This window comes from Ornithorhynchus anatinus, chromosome 7, assembly GCF_004115215.2.
Source record: "Ornithorhynchus anatinus isolate Pmale09 chromosome 7, mOrnAna1.pri.v4, whole genome shotgun sequence".
Taxonomy (NCBI): Eukaryota; Metazoa; Chordata; class Mammalia; order Monotremata; family Ornithorhynchidae; genus Ornithorhynchus; species Ornithorhynchus anatinus.
This window is the reverse complement of record NC_041734.1, coordinates 22,999,266-23,007,952: the sequence shown is the minus strand read 5'-3', so window position 1 is coordinate 23,007,952 and position 8,687 is coordinate 22,999,266. Positions and strand designations below refer to the sequence as shown.

General features: G+C 46.0%; 1 long non-coding RNA gene across 1 annotated transcript; it reads left to right on the top strand.

Moving 5' to 3' along the window:
* LOC114813190 lies at positions 1 to 7,181 on the top strand. Its single transcript, XR_003760834.1, has 2 exons — positions 1 to 169; positions 6,487 to 7,181. It is a non-coding gene; the product is annotated as an uncharacterized LOC114813190 (long non-coding RNA).
* Positions 7,182 to 8,687: the final 1,506 nt, after the last annotated feature.

Below are 8,687 nucleotides of genomic sequence, written 5' to 3'. Positions count from 1 at the left end.
TTCCTTGCTTGCGTCACCACCTTGGGTTCGAATCCTCACTGCCTTTTAGTTCCATTCTCTTTTCGAGTACAGTTTCTTGGCAACCACGAAGGGACCCCTCGTGCCCGTGACCCAACTTCAACGCAGAATGGATCAGAGAGGGGATGGTGAATCCACCTAGCCCGCAATCGTAAGTCTAAGGGATTCGCTTTTAGGGCCCGGATCCTCCCTCCCTCCTTTGACCTGGTTCTGCTTAATTAGGAGCGCCCGTCAGAGAGCGGGTAAGCGATGTTTCTTTCCCGGAAATAGGGAAAGGGTTCTCCTCCCGGTGTAGGGTTGGAGGGTTTCTAGTGAAAGACGTTTCACTAGGGTCTGGGAGACGTCCCAGGGTCTGGGAGACGTCCCAGGGTAGGGTCTGGGAGGCAACCCAGGATCCTAATCATTTAGGTGGGACCGTTGATCAGTATGGGGTCAGGTCACAGTAAGCCTAATGAGTGTTTAACTAAATTGCAGAAGTTGTGGGATGAGGGTGTCCTTCCGGTACAAAAAGGAATGACGAGAAAAAAAAAAAAATTCTTGCAGTGTCATAAGGTATGGACCCAGTTTCAAGATCAAACCGGCCATTATATCTGGCCTGAAGGGAGGTTCGTTTGATCCTCAAATTCTCAAAAGACTCCTCGGGAGATCCTATGCGTCTCTCGTGGCCGGGGATATGTGTTATTGGTATTTATGGGCTGAGGCGGGAACAAGGGAAAATCCTGCAGTGTTCCCGAAGCACTAGCCACCCCTAAAACGTCTATTCTTGGGTGCAGTTCTCCCCAGCCACCTGGACTATATCCTCCAGTTGCCCATTGCCCCCTCACTTAGCCCTTCCCCACCGTCCTACCTCCCACCGGTGCATCCACCTCCCGCAGTCATGGCCCCGGTACAGGTATCTCATCAACCTGGAGAAGCAGCGTGGCTCAGTGGAAAGAGCATGGGCTTTGGAGTCAGGGCTCATGAGTTCGAATCCCAGCTCTGCCACTTGTCGGCTGTGTGACTGTGGGCAAGTCACTTAACTTCTCTGTGCCCTCAGTTACCTCTAAATGGGGATTAAGACTGTGAGCCCCACGTGGGACGTCCTGATTCCCCTGTGTCTACCCCAGCCGCTTGAACAGTGGCTCGGCACATAGTAAGCGCTTAGCAAATACCAACATTATTATTATTATTGCAGTTGAATTTGGATAATGATCGGGGCGTCAGGGCTCTGGCTACCACACCGCCTTTGTTAAACAAGGGAAATTTTCCTAAATTATTGTGATAAATTTATTCCCGATGGAGTTCTAAGCCCCTTACCTAACTCAGAGGGATTGCTCGTCATGTAGAGACTAATGAAACAGGACAATGCAGCTAAGGTCCTGGTAGTCCAGGCACCAAGAAACTCCCCGAGAACCAATGAACTTGGAGAATTGCCCGATTCTCTTTGGAGCACAAGACCCTCAGCAATTTAACTGAGAATCCTGGAATTTGTGCCTTAGGAGTTACTGTGCCAGGACTGTCTGTACATCAAAACCTCTCTTTTATGGATGGCATGCCTTTGCTCCTTGGCCTTTTTCCCCACTGTGGGCATGGAAAGTCTCTCTCGCTCCTTTTCAATCTCTCTGCTGAGCTCCGTCTGTTAGCCAGCTACACAGGAGACGTCATCACCGCCCTTCAGTCGGAGGTTGAGTTCCCTGTCCCGTGTGGCCCTAAGAATCGAATGGCCTTAGACCTACTCCTCGCCAATCAGGGAGGGTCTGCGTGGTCCTAAACCAGTCCTGTTGTTTCTACCGGGATGAGTCGAGTCGCATAGAGACTGACGTTCAGAAAAATCACAACTCAAATGGGTCGCCTGCCTTCCCAGCGCGACTACACTTTCTGGGCCCTGGTGGGATTGGTTGGGACTCTCAAACATGCCTGTTTGGCTGGGAAATTTGACCAGTGGACTAATAGCCTTTGTCCTCCCTATTATCTGTGCCCTTTTCCTGGTTTGCTGTGTCATTCAATCTTCTAAAGCTGTGTTTCCAAAAGGCAGCCCAATCAATAATGCTGTTGCGCCGTCAGGAGCACCCCTGACATGGGAAGACCTTTTCGAGATCACCCAGCGCTTGGACAAGACCTACAGCTCCCCATAGGCGCCGTTTCTCCTGGAAGACCTTTGTACCTCGAGGGAGGGAATATGATCTCCGCAGGTCTGGGCCCTGCTGGGATCAAAAGGGGGGATTGTTAAAAACAGCATTCTGAGCATAGCAGCTTTTGATCTAAATGACTCTGTTTTTGTCTCAGGAAGTCCCCATTTCAAGTGGATGTATATCACATCTGCAAATTCAAATTCCGGGGGACAGGAGATTGCTTCTTTCCCAAAACAAATAAGGCCTGCTTGAAGAGTCTCTTTGGTCATTGAAGAAAACACATTGTCCGAGTTCTTTTGTGATTGGCAAATAAAGAACTATATGTTGCAAATAAAGGCACAGCCAAACAGGAGAGGGGTGCCGTTGTGTCAGTTGTGTCACTCGTACCTCTCCTGGTACGATGGGTTCGAATCCTCACTGCCTTTTAGTTCCATTCTCTTTTCGAGTACAGTCTTAATCCCCATTTTACAAATGAGGTAACTGAGGCACAGAGAAGTTAAGTAACTTGCCCACAGTCACACAACTGACAAGCGGCGGAGCTGGGACTCGAACCCATGACCTCTGACTCCCAAGCCCGTGCTCTTTCCACTGAGCCATGCTGCTTCTCTACATCACCTATATAATATCCACAAGTTTTAAAAATTTAATTAATGTCTGCCTCCCCCTCTAAACTGTGGTCATAGTTGTCAGGGAACATGTCCATGGTCAGCAGCATGGCTCAGTGCAAAGACCCTGGGCTTGGGAGTCAGAGGTCATGGGTTCTAATCCCGCCTAGGCCGCTTGTCTACTGTGTGATCTTGGGCAAGTCACTTAACTTCTCTGTGCATCAGTTACCTCATCTGTAAAATGGGGATTAAGACTGTGAGCCCCACGTGGGACAACCCCTTACCTTATATCTTCCCCAGCACTTAGGACAGTGCTTGGCACATAGTAAGTTCTTAACAAATACCATTATTATTATTATTTTATTTCTATCGACTCCATTATACTGTACTCTTCCAAGCATTTAGTATAGCATTCGGCACATAAAAAATGTCTTGTACTAAGAGGAGCTCAATAATACCTTACTAGTACAAGGTGAGTACTGTGTCAGCAAAATCATGATCTCTTGCATTTCAAGGAGGAAGGAGTGAGCAGAAGTGTTGAAGCAACCAACAGTCAAAGTAAAATTCAAGCACAGTAAAGCCCATTGGATTTGGCTATGAGGAGGTCATTGGTGATACTGTAGATAAGCAGTCTCAGTGAAATTAGGGAGATGAAACATGTTTACAGTGAGTCAACAAGTCAGACAAACATGCCTCCATATTTTGGTTGATTTTCTTATGCCTAGAAGAATGGCCTTCCCCCTTCAGGGTTACACCAGGAGATTTTCCATTCATTCATTAATTCAATAGTATTTATTGAGCACTTACTATGTGCAGAGCACTGTACTAAGCACTTGGAATGTACAATTCAGCAACAGAGATAATCCCTGCTCAGTGACAGGCTCACAGTCTAAACCAGTATCAACTATAGGAGGGAGAGTCAAGCAGAAACATATCCATTTCTTCCTAACTTGGGCAGTGGATAGCGAGTGGAAGGCAATCTGCCACAAGTCAGAATTCACTCTCACCACTGGAGATTTTGAGGAGAGGGGTGACATGCCCAGAGCATTTCTGTAGAAAGATAATCTGGGCAGCAGAGTGAAGTAAAGACTGAAGTGGGGACAGACAGGAGGTTGGGAGATCAGAAAGGATACCAGAATAATCAAATGATTAGCTATCCAATTGAATAAGTGCATATATACAAAATAATCAAATAAATGATTAGCTATCCAATTGAATAAGCACATATATACAAAATGATATGGGATATAAAGAAGTAGGAAGGTTGCTAGAGATGGTTGATGGGTTTTTTATAACTTTGAGTTGCTTGGATCACATCATGGAAGGTTTGCTGGGGGAGATTGGGTGCTCCAGAAGGTCTTCCAGGGAAGTTTTGAATTTGGGGAGAGATGAGGTCTATGAGATTTGGGGAGGGAAGGAATTTTAACCTGGGAGAACAGGCCTTGAAGTGGGTGGAGACTAGAGAGTAAAGATGAAGAGCAGGTGAAGGGATCCCATAGTTGAAATGGGGAAAGATAGTTGATAGACTTGAAGCCACCAATAAGGAGCTTTTGCTTGATATGAAGGGACATGGAGAGCCAGTGGGAGGATTTAAAGAGGAGAAGGTGCAGTGCCAGGGGGAGAGTATTTTATGAAGGACTTTAACAATGTGGCAGGAAGGAGAAAGTCAAGAGTGAGGGATTTTTAGAAGTTTAACCTTGAAAGCCGGGAGTTTTGGAGCTAGAGTGGAAGAGCCAAGAGGAAACAGATGGTGAAGAGCCTGGAAGGAAGTGGTTAGAGATTCCAATTTAATATGATAGCTCCGCTCAACTGTATATATTTTCATTACCCTATTTATTTTGTTAATGAATTGTACATCACCTTGATTCTATTTAGTTGCCATTGTTTTTACGAGATGTTCTTCCCCTTGACTCTATTTATTGCCATTGTTCTTGTCTGTCCATCTCCCCCGATTAGACTATAAGCCCGTCAAACGGCAGGGACTGTCTCTATCTGTTGCCGACTTGTTCATCCCAAGTGCTTAGTACAGTGCTCTGCACATAGTAAGCGCTCAATAAATACTATTGAATGAATGAATGAATGAATGATAGAAGAAGCAGGGCCTAGTGGAAAGAGCATTGCCCTGGGCTCTAATCCTGCCTCTGCAACTTTTTTGCTGAGTGACCTTAGACAAATCACTTCACTTCTCTGTGCTTCAGTTCCCTCATCCTCAGTTCCCTCCCTCCTACTTAGACTGTTGTGGAAGCACAATGGTCAAGGCCCTGCATCTGTACCCCCATTTTTCTCTGACCTTTCCCCCTGAATTGTTTCTGCTTGACCATTCATTCAATCATATTTATTAAGCGCTTACTGGGTGCAGAGCACTGTACTAAGCGCTTGGAAAGTACAATCTGGCAACCGATAGGGACGATCCCTGCCCGACAATGGTCTCACAGTCTAGAATGGGGGAGACAGCCAACAAAATAAGTAGATGGGCATCAATATCTGTAAATAAAATTATAGATCTATACCCATCATCAATAAAATAAATACAATAATGAATATGGACAAATATACACAAGTGCTGTGGGCCTGGGGGAGAAGAGCAGAGGAAGGGAGTTGGGGCGATGGGGAGGGGAGGAGGAGCAGAGGGAAAGGGGGGTTTCAGTCTGGGAAGGCCTCCTGGAGGTGGGCTTTCAGTAGGGGTCCTGTGTGCATGTCCAGACCTGGATGTCAGGCGGGGCTGTGCGTGTGTTGTGTCTGGTGTAGCTGTGTGTAGTGGTCTAACGTTTTGTGTGGGTGTAAACTGATGGTTTCTAGGAGTCTGGGGATGTGTATTTGTGTGACTGTTTCTGTGATGTGTGTCTGTGGGGAGTGCGTCTGTGTCGGTGGCTGTGTATTTATGTAACTGTGGCTGGGGGGTTGTGTAGGCAATCGATCAACTATAGTTATTGAGCACTTACTGTGTGCAGAGCACTGACCTTAGCATTTGGGAGAGGACACTACAACAGTACAAACAGACACATCTTCTGCCCACAACAAACTTACAGTCTAGATGGGGAGGACATTAAGAAAAATTTAAAAATGACAGATATGAACATAAGTGCTGTGGACTGGAAGGGGGATGTGCATTTGTGCGATTGGGTCTGAGGGTGTTTGTGTGGTCACATCTGTGTGTGGTTGTTTCTGGGGGTGAGTATTTCTGAGGCTGTCGGAATGGGTGTTTGTGAGGAGGGGGTGGGTGGGTTTAGGAGCTGAGGGAAAGTGTGTGAATGTGGACTGCTGGGTGAGGCTGAAAGTTGGTCGGGGTGTGTGGGAGGGGAGTCTGGTGTGTGTGTATGTGTTGGGGAGGGATCTGTTGTGTGTCTATGTGAGGGAGTTGTGCGATATCTCTCCCTGCATGGCTTAAAGAAAAGATCCCGGACTTGGGAGTCAGAGGTCGTGGGTTCCAATCCCGCCTCCTCCACCTGTCAGCTCTGTGACTTGGGGCAAGTCACTTCAGTTCTCTGGGCCTCAGTTACCTCATCTGTAAAATGGGGATTAAGACTGTGAGCCCCACCTAGGACAACCTGATAACCTTGTATCTGGCCCAGCACTTAGAACGCACATAGTAAGCGCTTAACAAATACCATTATTATCATGATCTCACACTGTAGCAGGCATGCAGGAACCAACTGACACAGTTGGGCAGGCCGGGGAACCCGGTCTGGGTAGCCCTGAGGGTGCTCCCCACCTCAGTGTCCCCCCTCTCCTCCCCTCTGTGCCCTGTTCAGCCTCCACAACGCCATGGACAGCAAGAGCAGCAGCAATCCTGGCATCGTGCAGAGCTTACACAAGACCACCCGGACCGTCGTGGATGGCAAGGTGGTGTCCGAAACCAGCGATTCCAAGGTCATCCGCAGCTAGGCCCCGCCACGGGCCTCGTGTGGCGGCCAGTAAAGACTCAAATGGGATGAACCACGTCTCCTGTTCTTCCTCTTCCCCTCCTCCTCCGCTGTGTCCACACCTGCCTGTCATGGCTCGGCAGCTAGACCACTCTGGGTATGCCTGTTGACTTGGTTTACTCAAGCCAAGACTAGTGGTTTGATTGACTCAAATAGCTTGGCTATTTGACTCAAATTGAGTAACCAAGGTCTATGAGCCAAGCATATTATAACATATCCTAAACCTGTGAAACTATCCCCCTGAACTAATCATGACCCCTGTCCTGTTAATCAGTAACAGATCACCTAGAACAAATCAGGTCCGGTACTTACTGCTTTCTATCCTAAAATATTTCTCTTATGTTGTATTCTTCTGATCATTATGAATGCTGTACCAACCTTATATAAAGAAACTCTGTATTGTTTGAAGTTGAGCTGGCCTTGATTAGCAGGGGAATTTCTCCTGCCCAACCTTCTCTCCCTACTTGTGTTGGAAGAAACATTAGTAATAATGAACTTGTCTCTGACATACCCTTTTAAATCCATTGCAGAGTCTGTGAAGTTTTTCTTCCCCACTGGTAGCCTTATGTGGGACCTGATTATCTAACTACTGCTTAGTACAGTGCTTGACACTTAGTAAGCACTTAACAAATATCACAACTATTACTATTACCATTATGATAGTTGTTTCTATATTATTAGTAGTAATAGTACAAGAGAATTGGGTAGCCATTGAAACTTACTTAACTTTTTTGTTCCTCAGTTTTCTTCTCCCTCCCCCTTACACTATGAGCCAGCAGCATGTGGGGCAGCAACTGATTCTAATAGGATTCTGATAGCTTTTTTATTATTTATTATTAAGAGAGAAAATGAGGAGTTTAGTTTCTGGAGCTGAGGTACTCTAGAAAATGGGTAGAAGGAGAAGAATAGAAGGAACATGGCCTATTGGAAACAGGATGGTCCTGAGAGTCAGAGGAAATGGAGTCTAATCCCTGCTCTGCCAGTGGACTTCTATGTGACCTTGGAGAAGTCACTTAACTTCTCTGTGCCTCAATTTCCTTACGGGTAAAATGGGAATTTAATATCTGTCCTTCCTTTACTTAGGAACTGTATCCAACATGGTTAACAGTGTGTTTTTTTTTACATTTATGTTGTTAAGCTCTTACTACGTGCCAGGCACTGTACTAAGAACTGGGGTAAATACAAGCTAATCAAGTTGGACATAGTCTGTGTTTCACATGGGACTCTCAGTCTTAATCCTCATTTCACAGATGAAGTAACAGGCACAGAGAAGGTAAGTGACTTGCCTAAGGTCACACAGCAGAGAAGTGGTGGAGCCAGGATTAGAACTCAAGTTCTTCTGACTCCCAGGCCCATGCTTTTTCCACTAGTTGACACTGTTTCTCCATCCTGGACATATAGTAAGCACTTAAGAAATACCAACAACAAAAAAAAGAGCAGAGGTAATAGCAATAATAATAATATTAATTATTATTGACATGATTGATTCAATCACATCAGCCCAGCCTAGGCTCCTGTTCCAACAGGGACTAATAATAATAATTAATAATTCATTGATAATAACATTATTAATAATTGTGGCATCTGTTAAGTGCATACTATGTTCCAGGCACTAAGTGCTGGGGTGGATACAAGCAAATCGGGTTGGATTCAGACCCTGTTCTGCATGGGGCTCACAGTCTTACCAGACAGAGCTGTCTGGGGCACCCATTATTCAAGGAACAAAAGTCAGAGCAGAGAAAGAGATTCAGAGAAGCAGGAAAAGAACCAGGAGAGTATAATATTGGTAAAGCCCAGGCTGGAAGGGGTTTCTAAGAGACGGAAGTGGCCCGTAGCCAGTTGGCCATGGATTAGGACAAAATAGTTCCCATTATAGCTAATCAAAAAGAGATCATGGAAGCCCTGGGTGAATGTGATCACAGTGCCCATTGATTAATTCACTCATTCAATGTTATATACTGACTACTGCGTACAGGGAATGAGGCATGGTAGGTTAGCTAGAGGGGAGTAAAAGGCATGAGCTGGGAAGC